General features: G+C 37.1%; 1 protein-coding gene across 4 annotated transcripts in view; it reads right to left on the bottom strand.

Annotated features, from left to right (window-relative positions):
- Window positions 1-9,440, bottom strand: part of CCSER2 (coiled-coil serine rich protein 2) — a 261,285-nt gene extending 251,845 nt beyond the window's left edge. Inside the window, exons 1-2 of one of the 4 annotated variants that reach the window (XM_053692037.1) lie at window positions 9,338-9,440; window positions 9,031-9,241 (exon numbers count right to left, since the gene is read on the bottom strand). The gene's annotated coding sequence lies outside the window, so the exon portion shown is untranslated. Of the gene's footprint in view, window positions 1-9,030; window positions 9,242-9,337 lie in introns of those variants that run through there. The other 3 variants (XM_053692036.1, XM_053692035.1, XM_053692034.1) reach the window with 3 other exon arrangements.
- Between the last annotated feature and the right edge of the window lie 5,384 nt (window positions 9,441-14,824).

Genomic DNA, 14,824 nt, shown 5'->3' with positions numbered 1-14,824 from the left:
CCCTATTGTTTCAATTGTATCTACAAAAATAAAATATTATTTTAGTGCTGGATTACAAATTCCTGATACTTAATGGTCAAATCTTCTTACCAACAGTTTGAGGGGTGGGGTTACCCCTTGCTTTAGTGCTGTGAAGAATGTTGGCTCACAACAAAGAATGAATGACAATAAAAATCTCAATAACCTAAACCCAAACAAGCCCCACGTGAATGTAGCTGCAGATAATTATAAATATAAAAGCAAACTGTACTGAACTAAACCTTAAAAGGGACACTGAACCCAAATTTTGAGCATGCAATTTTAAGCAACTTTCTAATTGACTCCTATTATCAAATTGTCTTCATTCTCTTGGTATCTTTATTTGAAATGCAAGAATGTAAGTTTAGATGCTGGCCCATTTTTGGTGAACAAACTGGGTTGTTCTTGCCGATTGCTGGATAAATTCACCCACCAATAAACTAGTACATGCAAAAAGAAGAGAGAGAGAGAGCGCGCAAAAGATTCAAGTGTAGATTTTTATTAACAACATTAGCACACATAAATTGATGCACTTACTAGAAGTAAGATTAAAAAGGCAATCAGAGTTCAACTCTCTTTCCTCCACTTGTATAGCCGCTCCACACTGCTGCCTAGGAAAGTCAGTGTCCCCGGATGTTGATGCACGGTACCGGCTTCTGTAGCAGGGCTTTCCGGATGCCTCTGCTAACTGCCTGTCTGCCAATGGGAGGGAGCGGATCAAAAATTGGAGTCTGAGCGTCGGACCTGTTTGCCGGTTCCTAACGCGTTTCCCCCAGTCAGCGGCTGGGCTTTTTCAAAGGATAAAATCAGATGTATTGTTTCTCTTGCCGCCCTCAACTTTTAAAGGGCAAGCGTCCAATTAGATTCCGCTCTCTCTCTCTCTTCTTTTTGCATGTACTATTATCCCTACGACTGAGGTTTGGATTTACCCTGTCTGATTGGAGCTGCACAAAACGGGACTCAAGTTTCTATTCATCTTAAAGGGACATATCACCTTATACTGGATGCTTCACTTTTAGTAAAAGACAGTAATGAGAATGGTCATGAGAAACTACTAGAGGTACTGTAAAATATAAACAGCGTGCAATACAGGAGTTTTTCCTGACATATATATATATGTCTTGTAGTTTAAGGACAAGCAATTCATATATATTAAGTTGTTAAATCAAGGTACTGTTGTATATTTATCTTTTTATTATTTTTTTATTTATCTCCTGTCACATATATTTATATTTATACCGAGGGTGCTATTGTGGATTTTATATTTTATATTTGACCAATTTTTATGCATTTTTTCCTTTAGGTGATTTTAGAAATTTTAATATTTATATCTATATATTTTTTTGAGTTGATTGTAGACCATTTATTTATTGACAAGCGAGAGATATATATATATATATATATATATATATATATATATATATATATATATATATATATATATATATATAGTTATAGTCTCTGAGGATACTGAGTCAGTTCATATAGCGCAATTTACTTTTTTCCCTGTTGCATTTTCACCAATAAACTAGTGCTTTCCATGGTACTGAACCAAAAAATAACTTAGATGCTATCTTTTTCAAATAAAAAAGCAAGAGAACGAAGTAAAATTGATAATAGGTGTAAATTAGAAAGGTGCTTAAAATTGCATGCTCTATCTGAATCATGAAAGAAAAAAATTTGGTTTCAGTGTCCCTTTAACACAGACAATATTTAGTAAATTACTAACAGACAATACAGTATTTAGTAAATTACAGATAATATTTAGTAAATTACTTGCAGACAATATTTATTAAGTTACTAACACACAATATTTAGTAAATTACTAACAGACAATATTTAGTAAATTACTTACAGACAATATTTAGTAAATTACTTACAGACAATATTTATTAAGTTACTAGTTTTAAGGTCAAAAAGGTTTTCTACTCAATATAAAGCGACAATAAATGTAGTTATTAATAATACATAATTCTGCACTAGTGCTACCTGTGAAAAAAGCCGACAGTTTTACCCAGTGCGGGAGCACGCTAGATCAACTGCGCAATTGGACGCGCTGTGATTAAACAGTAAACCTGTGACACCATTTTGAGAAAAATAGCAAAGCAGAGGGGGATACGATGAAGCTAAGTAAAATTTTGAGGGGGCTAAATCTTTATTTTTTTTCACAGATACCGTTAGGTTAATTTTACATAATTCTGCAAATAGGTTTTAATGTAACATAATTCTGCACTATGTTTACTGTCCCTTTAAAGGGACAGTAATCATCTTGAGATTTCTATATTAAATGTTAACTTATGCATAATGAAACAGCTTTGTAATATACTGTTATTTATTTTGCTCCCTTTTCATGTAATTTAACAGTAGATGAGGAAGAGAAGGCAAGTACTGTGCATAATATCTGTAACAGGTGTTTGTACTTCCAATGCAATAATCAAATTCATAAACTAGTCACTGCCTCCTAAAGACACCAACTTCCACAGATCAACATGCTCATTTTCACTAGTTCAAAAATTACTGAGAAACCTTAGCCAGGTCTGTACAATATTGTGTACTGAGGCCCTGGGTCAAGATCTGATATAAAGACACATTCTAGTGTAAATAAAATTACTATTTCATAAGAGGATTTCATTTTTCTACAAAATTCCTTACATTTATTGTGTGTTTTACCCCTGTAACCAGTGTCGCTCCTCATGAAGGTACAGCTTATTAGCAAATGAGAAGCAAGTTTACTCCAATCAGTGCTGCACAATGTGCTATTTCAGAAGGGCCACTTTGACTATGTATTTAACCCTTTTGAAGGAGTTTAACAATGGTAAATATTTAAAAAAAAATAATCAAAATAGAGCATTTTATTTTTATACTAAACTGTCACTTTAATATATTTTTGAAAATACCACTAAAACGGACATGAAACACAAAATGATTCTTTCATGATTCAGACATAGCATACAATTTTAAACAATTTTCCAATTTATTTCTATTACATCTTTGCTTTCTTCTATTGGTATCCTTTGTTCAAGGAAGAAGTAATACATTACTGGGAGCTAGCTGAACACATTGGTAAGCCAATGGCAATAGGCATATATGTGCAGCAATGAATCAGCAGTTAGCTCCCAGCTCTTGAGCCTACCTAGGTATGGTTTTCAACAAAGGATACCAAAAGAACTAGATAATAGAAGTAAAATAGAAAATTGTATCATGTATGTAAATCATAAAATGAAAATGTTGGGTTTCAGATCTACTTTCTGCTATTACGGTTGGGGAATACTATATTACTTTAGACTTCGAAGACTGACATTTCTTTGGTATCTGAAAAGTATAAAGAACATTAACCCCTTAATGACCGGACCATTTTTCAATTTTCTTACCCTGACAATGGCTATTTTTACATTTCTGCGGTGTTTGTGTTTAGCTGTAATTTCACTCTTACTCATTTACTGTACCCACACATATTATATATCGTTTTTCTCGCCATTAAATGGACTTTCTAAGGATACCATTATTTTCATCATATCTTATAATTTCCTATAAAAAAAAAATATAAAATATGAGGAAAAAATTGAAAAAAAACACACTTTTTCTAACTTTGACCCCCAAAATCTGTTACACATCTACAATCACCAAAAAACACCTATGCTAAATAGTTTCTAAATTTTGTCCTGAGTTTAGAAATACCCAATGTTTACATGTTCTTTACTTTTTTTGCAAGTTATAGGGCCATAAATACAAGTAGCACTTTGCTATTTCCAAACAACTTTTTTTCAAAATTAGCGCTAGTTACATTGGAACCCTGATATCTGTCAGGAATACCTGAATATCCCTTGACATGTATATATTTTTTTTTAGAAGACAACCCAAAGTATTGATCTAGGCCCATTTTGGTATATTTCATGCCACCATTTCACCGCCAAATGTCATCAAATAAAAAAAAAAGTTCACTTTTTCACAAACTTTAGGTTTCCCACTGAAATTATTTACAAACAGCTTCTGCAATTAAGGCACAAATGGTTGTAAATGCTTCTTTGGGATCCCCTTTGTTCAGAAATAGCAGACTTATATGGCTTTGGCATTGCTTTTTGGTAATTAGAAGGCCACTAAATGCTGCTGCGCACCACACGTAAATTATGCCCAGCAGTGAAGGGGTTAATTAGGTAGGTTGTAGGGAGCTTGCAGGGTTAATTTTAGCTTTAGGGTAGAGATCAGCCTCCCACCTGACACATCCCACCACCTGATCCCTCCCAAACAGTTCTCTTCCCTCCCCCACCCCACAATTGTCCCCGCCATCTTAAGTACTGGCAGAAAGTCTGCCAGTACTAAATAAAAGGAGTTTTTCTTTTTTTTAATAAAAAAAAATAAAATGTTTTAGCTGTGATGGACCCCTGCCTTAGCCCCAACCTCCATGATCCCCCCCCCCCCCAGCTCTCTAACCCTCTCCCCTACCTAATTGCCGCCATCTTGGGTACTGGCAGCTGTCTGCCAGTACCCAATTAGCCCCAAAAACAAGTGGTTTTTTTATATTTTTTGCAATTTTTTAATGTTTTCTGTAGTGTAGCAGCCCCCCACAATACCCCAACCCCCTCCCCCTCCCAGATCCTTATATATTTATTTTTTTTTAATTCTTTTTTCCCCCCTCTTGCCTGCTCATTGGTGTCAGTGGCCAGCTAATCGCGCGCGCGCACGCGCCCCCGCACGCTCCCGGCACCCGGCGTGCACATTGCACTTACAGGAACCGGATGCCGGGTAGCGATGGGCCGCCCACCCGCCTCCCTGTTATGCTCCCACCCACCAACGAACCGGCACCATCGCTACCGGTGCAGAGAGGGCAACAGAGTGGCTCTCTCTGCATCGGAGTCTTCTGAAAAGGTATTGCAGGATGCCTCCATATGGAGGCATCACTGCAATACCCTGAGAGCTGCTGGAAGCGATTGCGATCGCTTCCAGCACTCTCTTAGACAACTGACGTACCAGGTACGTCTATTGTCATTAACTGGTTGTTAATGCATGACGTACCTGGTACGTCAGTTGTCATTAAGGGGTTAAAGGGACATGAAACCCAAATATTTTCTTTCATTATTTAGAAAGAGCATACAATTATAAACAACTTTCTAATTTACTTCTATTATCTATTTTGCTTCATTCTCTTGATATTCTTTGCTGAAAAGCATATCTAGATATGCTTAGTAGCTGCTGATTGGTAGCTGCACATAGATGCCTCCTGTGATTGGTTCACTGTGTGCATTGCTATTTCTTCATTAAAGTATAGCTAAAGAATAAAGCAAATTAGGTAATATAAGTAAATTGGAATGTTGTTTAAAATTATATTCTCTACCTTAATCATGAAAGAAAATGTTAGGGTATAGTGTCCCTTTAAGAGCAAGAAGCTAAATTCTGGAGCTGGGTGTCACTAACGCCAAGGATACGGATACAATTTGGATTTGCATATTAAAATTCTATCAATACATCATTGGTCTCACAGACATATCCCTTTATTTATTTAGATTATCAATGTCCCATTAGGACTTATTAAAGGCTCTTCTGTCCTTTTTACATATTAATGCCGATTTGTATTCATTAGAACAAGCACAGAGTTCATTTATTCATCCTATAAGAGCAGCACAGTCTGCTGGTGTCTCATCCAGCTGCTGGCTATGGGGATCCCTTGGAGCCATGAGTCACTATATCTCCAGCACCCATGCCAGTTATATAAATGTCATTTATCATGTTCCAGTCACACAGTGGTATTCCTGTGTGCTCCTTATGTGTGATACCCCTAAAAACTCAATTGCACCATCCAGTTCTTTACTGTTATTCTCTTCATAATGCAAACAATGCGGACTGCAAACCAATCACTTTGCTAAGAACTCTCAGACAGACTTACGCATAGACTAATATAAAATAATACGTTTGTATCAGAAACAGAAATGGCCTTTAATAAGTATCAGACTGGTATAGAGTACATAGGAAACAGTATTATATTAATAAACACATACAGTGACATATCTATGCACAGAAGCAGTTTCTTTTTGTTTTTACATAATACTAAGCAATGACAGTCTTATACATACACTGGTTATAATGATCCCTCCATTTAATACCATGGTGGTCTGGCATTTGTTTACATGTGTTAAAGGACCAGCCTCCAAGCCTTAGTGTACTCTAGTAATCTTGCCTCAGTCTGCTCCAAGCACCACCTCTTCACAGTGCCCCAAGCCAGCATCTTTCTTCCCTGCGCCCCCTGTAACCCTTCTGCTACCCAAGATCCCTTCTTCTGTTGCCCTGATAACCTCTTCAGTGTGCTCCAAGCCAACACATATCTTCCTTGTGCCTCCAGTAACCCATTACCCAAAATCCCATCTACCAATGCCCAGATAACCTCTTCACTGTGTCCCAAGCCAACACATATCTTCCTTGTGCCTCCAGTAACCCATTACCCAAAATCCCATCTACCAATGCCCAGATAACCTCTTCACTGTGTCCCAAGCCAACACATATCTTCCTTGTGCCTCCTGTAACCCATTACCTAAGATCTCATCTACCAGTGCCCAGATAACCTCTTCATAGTGCCCCAAGCAAGCACAGCTCTTCCTTGTGCCCTCTGTAACCCTTCTGCTACCCTGGTAACCTATCCACAGTGCCCTAAGCCAGCACAGCTCTTCCTAGTGCCCCCTGTGACCCTTTTGCTACCCAAGATCCCTTCTTCTGTTGTCCTGATAACCTCTTCAGTGTGCCCCAAGCCAACACATATCTTCCTTGTGCCTCCTGTAACCCATTAGCCAAAATCCCATCTACCAGTGCCCAGATAACCTCTTCACAGTGCCCCAAGCAAGCACAGCTCTTTCATGTGCCCTCTGCAACCCTTCTGCTACCCTGGTAACCTATCCACAGTGCCCTAAGCCAGCACAGCTCTTCCTAGTGCCCCCTGTGACCCTTTTGCTACCCAAGATCCCTTCTTCTGTTGCCTTGATAACCACTTTACAGGGCCCCAAGCCAGCATAGCTCTTCCTTGTTCCCCATATAACCCATTACCCAATATCCCTTCTTCCGTTGCCCTGATAACCACTTTAAAGTGTCCTAATCCAGCACCCCTCTTCCTTGTGCCCTCTGTAACCAAAGATTCCTTCTTCCGTTGTCCTGATAACTTATTCACGGTGCACCCAAGACTCTGTTCTCACTTGCGCGACCAGGGGTATTTATTAACTCTTTCCCCAGCACCTCTCAATATATTCAATAATACTCTACTATCTATGCTACCAGTTCCCCTTTATTTCCCTATACCCCAGGAATCCCTCTTAACTGAATCATCAGGGCCACTTCCTCAGTGTGCCCTTTTACTCCCTATCCTCCCTCTGCTCATTGTGTTTCAGCACATTATTTTATTGCACCCGAGGATTTCCCTTTTCACTGTACTTTCAGTACAATCTTCTTACTATACACCTCTTCCTCCCAGCATTCCCCTGCTCCACATACCTTCTCCTCAATGTAGCCCAAGTACCATTTCCATATAGTGACCCAACATCTATTTCTCATTATCACAGCCCCCCCACTTCTCATACCCCCAGTATTCCCCACCTCAATGTACCTCAGCCAGAGCCCATCCTAGTGATTGTATCCCAGACTTCCCCCTCTTATCATACCCCAGTATTACCCACCTCACTGTAAATCAGTCAGAGCCCACCCTTGTGATTGTATCCCAGTATTCCCCACATCACTGTGCCTCAGCCAGAGCCCACCCTTATTACTGTATCCTTGGATCCCCACTATTCTCATACCCCAGTATTACTCACATCATTGTACCTCAGCCAGAGCCCCCCTGATTACTTTATCTTAGGATCCCACCTCTTCTCATACCCCAGTATTACTCACATCATTGTACCTCAGCCAGAGCTCCCCTGATTACTGTATCTTAGGATCCCACCTCTTCTCATACCCCAGTATTACCCACTTCACTGTAACTCAGTCAGAGTCCCCCTGATTACTGTATCTTAGGATCCCACCTCTTCTCATACCCCAGTATTACCCACATCATTGTACCTCAGCCAGAGCCCACCCTTATTACTGTATCCTAGGATCCCACCTCTTCTCATACCCCAGTATTACTCACCTCACTGTAACTCAGTCAGAGTCCCCCTGATTACTGTATATTAGGATCCCACCTCTTCTCATACCCCAGTATTAGCCACATCATTGTACCTCAAAGAGAGTACCCCTGATTACTGTAGGATCCCACCTCTTCTCATACCCCAGTATTACCCACATCATTGTACCTCAGCCAGAGCCCACCCTTATTACTGTATCCTTGGATCCCCACTCTTCTCATACCCCAGTATTACTCACATCATTGTACCTCAGCCAGAGCCCCCCTGATTACTTTATCTTAGGATCCCACCTCTTCTCATACCCCAGTATTACCCACATCATTGTACCTCAGCCAGAGCCCACCCTTATTACTGTATCCTAGGATCCCCCCTCTTCTCATACCCCAGTATTACTCACCTCACTGTAACTCAGTCAGAGTCCCCCTGATTACTGTATATTAGGATCCCACCTCTTCTCATACCCCAGTATTAGCCACATCATTGTACCTCAAAGAGAGTACCCCTGATTACTGTAGGATCCCACCTCTTCTCATACCCCAGTATTACCCACATCATTGTACCTAAGCCAGAGTCCACCGTTCTGATTGTATCTGAGGTTTTCTAATACCCCAGTATATCTCAGCCGGAGCCCACCCTTATTACTGTATTCCAGACTTCCCCCCCCCCCCCTCTTCTTATACCCCAGTATTCTCCACCTCACTGTATCTAAGACAGAGCCCACCCTTGAGACTGTTATATCCCGGAATGTCCCCTCTTCTCATACCCCAAGAATTCCCACCTCACTGAGCCTCAGAGCCCACTCATCACTCTATCCTAGGATTCCCCCCTACACATACCCCAGTATTGCCCACCCTCGTCACTGTACACTAGGATTTCCCTTCTCACAGTGGCCCAGTAAATCCGCCTCACTTACCTAGCACTTTCCTCCTGTACCCGGGGTCACATCTCCCGTCACCGCAGGACACAGGGCAGCCATCCTCTGCTCTCTCACTACACAGGGAACCGGCCAATACGCGCTCCCGCGTTGACGTGAGACGAGCGCGCATGCGTGTTGGATTCTCAGTGCTTGTTCGGAATCGTCCTCTACAGTGACAGGAGTTTCGTGCACGAGGAAGGTGACGTCACTGTAAATTGAAATACGTTCAATAACTCCTTGTTAGCCAGAGCAGAGGGCTGCAGCCTACAACATTATGGCAAGTAATAATGCATGCCTGCCCTACCTGGCAGTCCAGGGGTTAAGTGGCTGGCATGCTGATATCCTGTAGATATATATGTGTTTGTTTCTGTTAATGGACCCAAAAACCTCTTGCTGTCCCACCTCCCACCTGTAGTATCTGAGTCTCACTGAGAGTGTAACAATGGCTTTAGTCAGCTGATGTGTCAAGATGTAACAATATAGCAATGTGATCAAGGCCTGGTCACATGTGCAGGGAACCAGCAACTGCTGTGAGATCAGACAGAGTGGTGACATAATTCACAGACAAATTGTACTGATGCACCCCCTTTATATTAATGCTCCAGTGAGTCCAGTCTGAGACAAATAATGAGTATGTGATCTGTGATTTGTGTCTATCTATATGTAGTATGTCTGTGTATATGTAGTGTCTGATTATATGTGTGTTTAGTGTCTGTGTATATATGTGTGTGTATCTATATGTAGTGTGTGTATATATGTGTGTATCTATATGTAGTGTCTGTGTATATGTGTGTGTATCTATATGAAGTATGTGTGTATATGTAGTGTCTGATTATATGTGTGTTTAGTGTCTGTGTATATATGTGTGTGTATATATGTGTGTATCTATATGTAGTGTGTCTGTGTATATATGTGTGTATCTATATGTAGTATGTGTGTGTATATGTAGTGTCTGATTATATGTGTGTTTAGTGTCTGTGTATATATGTGTGTATCTATATGTAGTGTGTCTGTGTATATATGTGTGTATCTATATGTAGTGTGTCTGTGTATATATTTGTGTATCTATATATGTAGTGTGTCTGTGTATATATGTGTGTATCTATATGTAGTGTGTCTGTGTATATATGTGTGTATCTATATATGTAGTGTGTCTGTGTATATATGTGTGTATTTATATGTAGTGTCTGTGTATATATGTGTGTATCTATATGTAGTGTGTCTGTGTATATATGTGTGTATCTATATTTAGTGTCTGTGTATATGTGTGTATCTATATGTAGTGTGTCTGTGTATATATGTGTGTGTATCTATATGTAGTGTGTTTGTACATGTATGTGTATCTATATGTAGTGTATCTGTGATATATGTGTGTATCTATATGTAGTGTCTGTGTATATATATGTGTGTATCTATATGTAGTGTCTGTGTATATATATGTGTGTATCTATATGTAGTGTCTGTGTATATGTGTGTATCTATATGTAGTGTCTGTATATATGTGTGTATCTATATGTAGTGCCTGTGTCTATGTGTGTGTATCTATATGTAGTATGTGTGTATATGTAGTGTCTGATTATATGTGTGTTTAGTGTCTGTGTATATATGTGTGTATCTATATGTAGTGTCTGTATATATGTGTGTATCTATATGTAGTGTCTGTGTATATATGTGTGTATCTATATGTAGTGTGTGTATCTATATGTAGTGTGTTTGTATATATGTGTGTATCTATATGTAGTGTGTCTGTGTATATATGTGTATATCTATATGTAGTATGTGTGTGTATATGTAGTGTCTGATTATATGTGTGTTTAGTGTCTGTGTATATATGTGTGTATCTATATGTAGTGTGTCTGTGTATATATGTGTGTATCTATATGTAGTATGTATCTATATGTAGTATGTCTGTATATATGTGTGTATCTATATGTAGTGTCTGTGTATATATGTGTATATCTTTATGAAGTGTCTGTGTTTATGTGTGTGTATCTATATGTAGTATGTGTGTGTATATGTAGTGTCTGATTATATGTGTGTTTAGTGTCTGTGTATATGTGTGTGTATCTATATGTAGTGTCTGTATATATGTGTGTATCTATATGTAGTGTGTCTGTGTATATATGTGTGTATCTATATGTAGTGTGTCTGTGTATATATGTGTGTATCTATATGTAGTGTGTCTATCTATATGTAGTGTCTGTATATATGTGTATCTATATGTAGTATGTGTGTGTATATGTAGTGTCTGATTATATGTGTGTTTAGTGTCTGTGTATATGTGTGTATCTATATGTAGTGTGTCTGTGCATATATGTGTGTATCTATATGTAGTGTGTCTATCTATATGTAGTGTCTGTATATATGTGTGTATCTATATGTAGTATCTGTATATATGTGTATCTATATGTAGTGTCTGTATATATGTGTGTATCTATATGTAGTGTCTGTGTATATATGTGTGTATCTATATGTAGTGTCTGTATATATGTGTATCTATATGTAGTGTCTGTATATATGTGTGTATCTATATGTAGTCTGTGTATATATGTGTGTATCTATATGTAGTGTGTCTGTGTATATATGTGTGTATCTATATGTAGTGTGTCTGTGTGTATATGTGTGTATCTATATGTAGTGTGTCTATCTATTTGTAGTGTCTGTATATATGTGTATCTATATGTAGTGTCTGTATATATGTGTGTATCTATATGTAGTGTCTGTATATATGTGTATCTATATGTAGTGTCTGTATATATGTGTATCTATATGTAGTGTCTGTGTATATATGTGTGTATCTATATGTAGTGTCTGTATATATGTGTGTATCTATATGTAGTGTGTCTGTGTATATATGTGTGTATCTATATGTAGTGTGTTTGTATATGTGTGTATCTATATGTTTTGTGTATCTATATGTAGTGTGTCTGTGTATATATGTGTGTATCTATATGTAGTGTGTTTGTATATATGTGTGTGTATCTATATGTAGTGTCTGTATATATGTGTGTATCTATATGTAGTGTGTTTGTATATGTGTGTGTATCTATATGTAGTGTCTGTATATATGTGTGTATCTATATGTAGTGTGTTTGTATATGTGTGTGCATCTATATGTAGTGTCTGTGTATATATGTGTGTATCTATATGTAGTGTGTCTGTATATATGTGTGTGTATCTATATGTAGTGTCTGTGTATATGTGTGTGTATTTATATGTAGTATGTGTGTGTATATGTAGTGTCTGATTATATGTGTGTTTAGTGTCTGTGTATATATGTGTGTATCTATATGTAGTGTCTGTATATATGTGTGTATCTATATGTAGTGTCTGTGTATATATGTGTGTATCTATATGTAGTGTCTGTGTGTATATATGTGTGTATCTATATGTAGTGTCTGTGTATATATGTGTGTATCTATATGTAGTGTGTCTGTGTATATATGTGTGTATCTATATGTAGTGTGTTTGTATATATGTGTGTATCTATATGTAGTGTCTGTGTTTATATGTGTGTATCTATATGTAGTGTCTGTGTATATGTGTGTGTATCTATATGTAGTGTCTGTGTATATATGTGTGTATCTATATGTAGTGTCTGATTATATGTGTGTTTAGTGTCTGTGTATATATGTGTGTATCTATATGTAGTGTGTCTGTGTATATATGTGTGTATCTATATGTAGTGTGTCTGTGTATATATGTGTGTATCTATATGTAGTGTGTGTGTATATATGTGTGTATCTATATGTAGTGTCTGTATATATGTGTGTATCTATATGTAGTGTGTCTGTGTATATATGTGTGTATCTATATGCAGTGTGTTTGTGTATATGTGTGTATCTATATGTAGTGTCTGTGTATATATGTGTGTATCTATATGTAGTGTGTCTGTGTATATATGTGTGTATCTATATGTAGTGTGTCTATGTATATATGTGTGTATCTATATGTAGTGTGTCTGGGTATATATGTGTGCATCTATATGTAGTGTCTGATTATATGTGTGTTTAGTGTCTGTGTATATATGTGTGTATCTATATGTAGTGTGTCTGTGTATATATGTGTGTATCTATATGTAGTGTGTCTGTGTATATATGTGTGTATCTATATGTAGTGTGTGTGTATATATGTGTGTATCTATATGTAGTGTCTGTATATATGTGTGTATCTATATGTAGTGTGTCTGTGTATATATGTGTGTATCTATATGCAGTGTGTTTGTGTATATGTGTGTATCTATATGTAGTGTCTGTGTATATATGTGTGTATCTATATGTAGTGTCTGTGTATATATGTGTGTATCTATATGTAGTGTCTGTATATATGTGTGTATCTATATGTAGTGTGTCTGGGTATATATGTGTGCATCTATATGTAGTGTGTTTGTATATGTGTGTATCTATATGTTGTGTGTATCTATATGTAGTGTGTCTGTGTATATATGTGTGTATTTATATGTAGTGTGTTTGTATATGTGTGTGTATCTATATGTAGTGTGTTTGTGTATCTATCTATATGTAGTGTGTTTGTGTATGTGTATATATGTGTGTATCTGTAGTGTGTCTATCTATATGTAGTGTCTGTGTATATGTGTTTGTATCTATATGAAGTGTCTGTGTATATATGTGTGTATCTATATGTAGTGTCTGTGTATATATGTATGTATCTATATGTAGTGTCTGATTATATGTGTGTTTAGTGTCTGTGTATATATGTGTGTATCTATATGTAGTGTGTCTGTGTATATATGTGTGTATCTATATGTAGTGTGTCTGTGTATATATGTGTGTATCTATATGTAGTGTGTGTGTATATATGTGTGTATCTATATGTAGTGTCTGTATATATGTGTGTATCTATATGTAGTGTGTCTGTGTATATATGTGTGTATCTATATGCAGTGTGTTTGTGTATATGTGTGTATCTATATGTAGTGTCTGTGTATATATGTGTGTATCTATATGTAGTGTGTCTGTGTATATATGTGTGTATCTATATGTAGTGTGTCTATGTATATATGTGTGTATCTATATGTAGTGTGTCTGGGTATATATGTGTGCATCTATATGTAGTGTCTGATTATATGTGTGTTTAGTGTCTGTGTATATATGTGTGTATCTATATGTAGTGTGTCTGTGTATATATGTGTGTATCTATATGTAGTGTGTCTTTGTATATATGTGTGTATCTATATGTAGTGTGTGTGTATATATGTGTGTATCTATATGTAGTGTCTGTATATATGTGTGTATCTATATGTAGTGTCTGTGTATATATGTGTGTATCTATATGCAGTGTGTTTGTGTATATGTGTGTATCTATATGTAGTGTCTGTGTATATATGTGTGTATCTATATGTAGTGTCTGTGTATATATGTGTGTATCTATATGTAGTGTCTGTATATATGTGTGTATCTATATGTAGTGTGTCTGGGTATATATGTGTGCATCTATATGTAGTGTGTTTGTATATGTGTGTATCTATATGTTGTGTGTATCTATATGTAGTGTGTCTGTGTATATATGTGTGTATTTATATGTAGTGTGTTTGTATATGTGTGTGTATCTATATGTAGTGTGTTTGTGTATCTATCTATATGTAGTGTGTTTGTGTATGTGTATATATGTGTGTATCTGTAGTGTGTCTATCTATATGTAGTGTCTGTGTATATGTGTTTGTATCTATATGAAGTGTCTGTGTATATATGTATGTATCTATATGTAGTGTGTCTGTGTATATATGTGTGTATCTATATGTAGTGTGTGTGTGTATATGTGTGTATCTATA

The sequence above is a fragment of the Bombina bombina genome, chromosome 9 (assembly GCF_027579735.1).
Source record: "Bombina bombina isolate aBomBom1 chromosome 9, aBomBom1.pri, whole genome shotgun sequence".
Classification (NCBI taxonomy): domain Eukaryota; kingdom Metazoa; phylum Chordata; class Amphibia; order Anura; family Bombinatoridae; genus Bombina; species Bombina bombina.
Note: the sequence above shows the minus strand (reverse complement) of the source record. Positions and strands in the feature narration are given on the sequence as shown.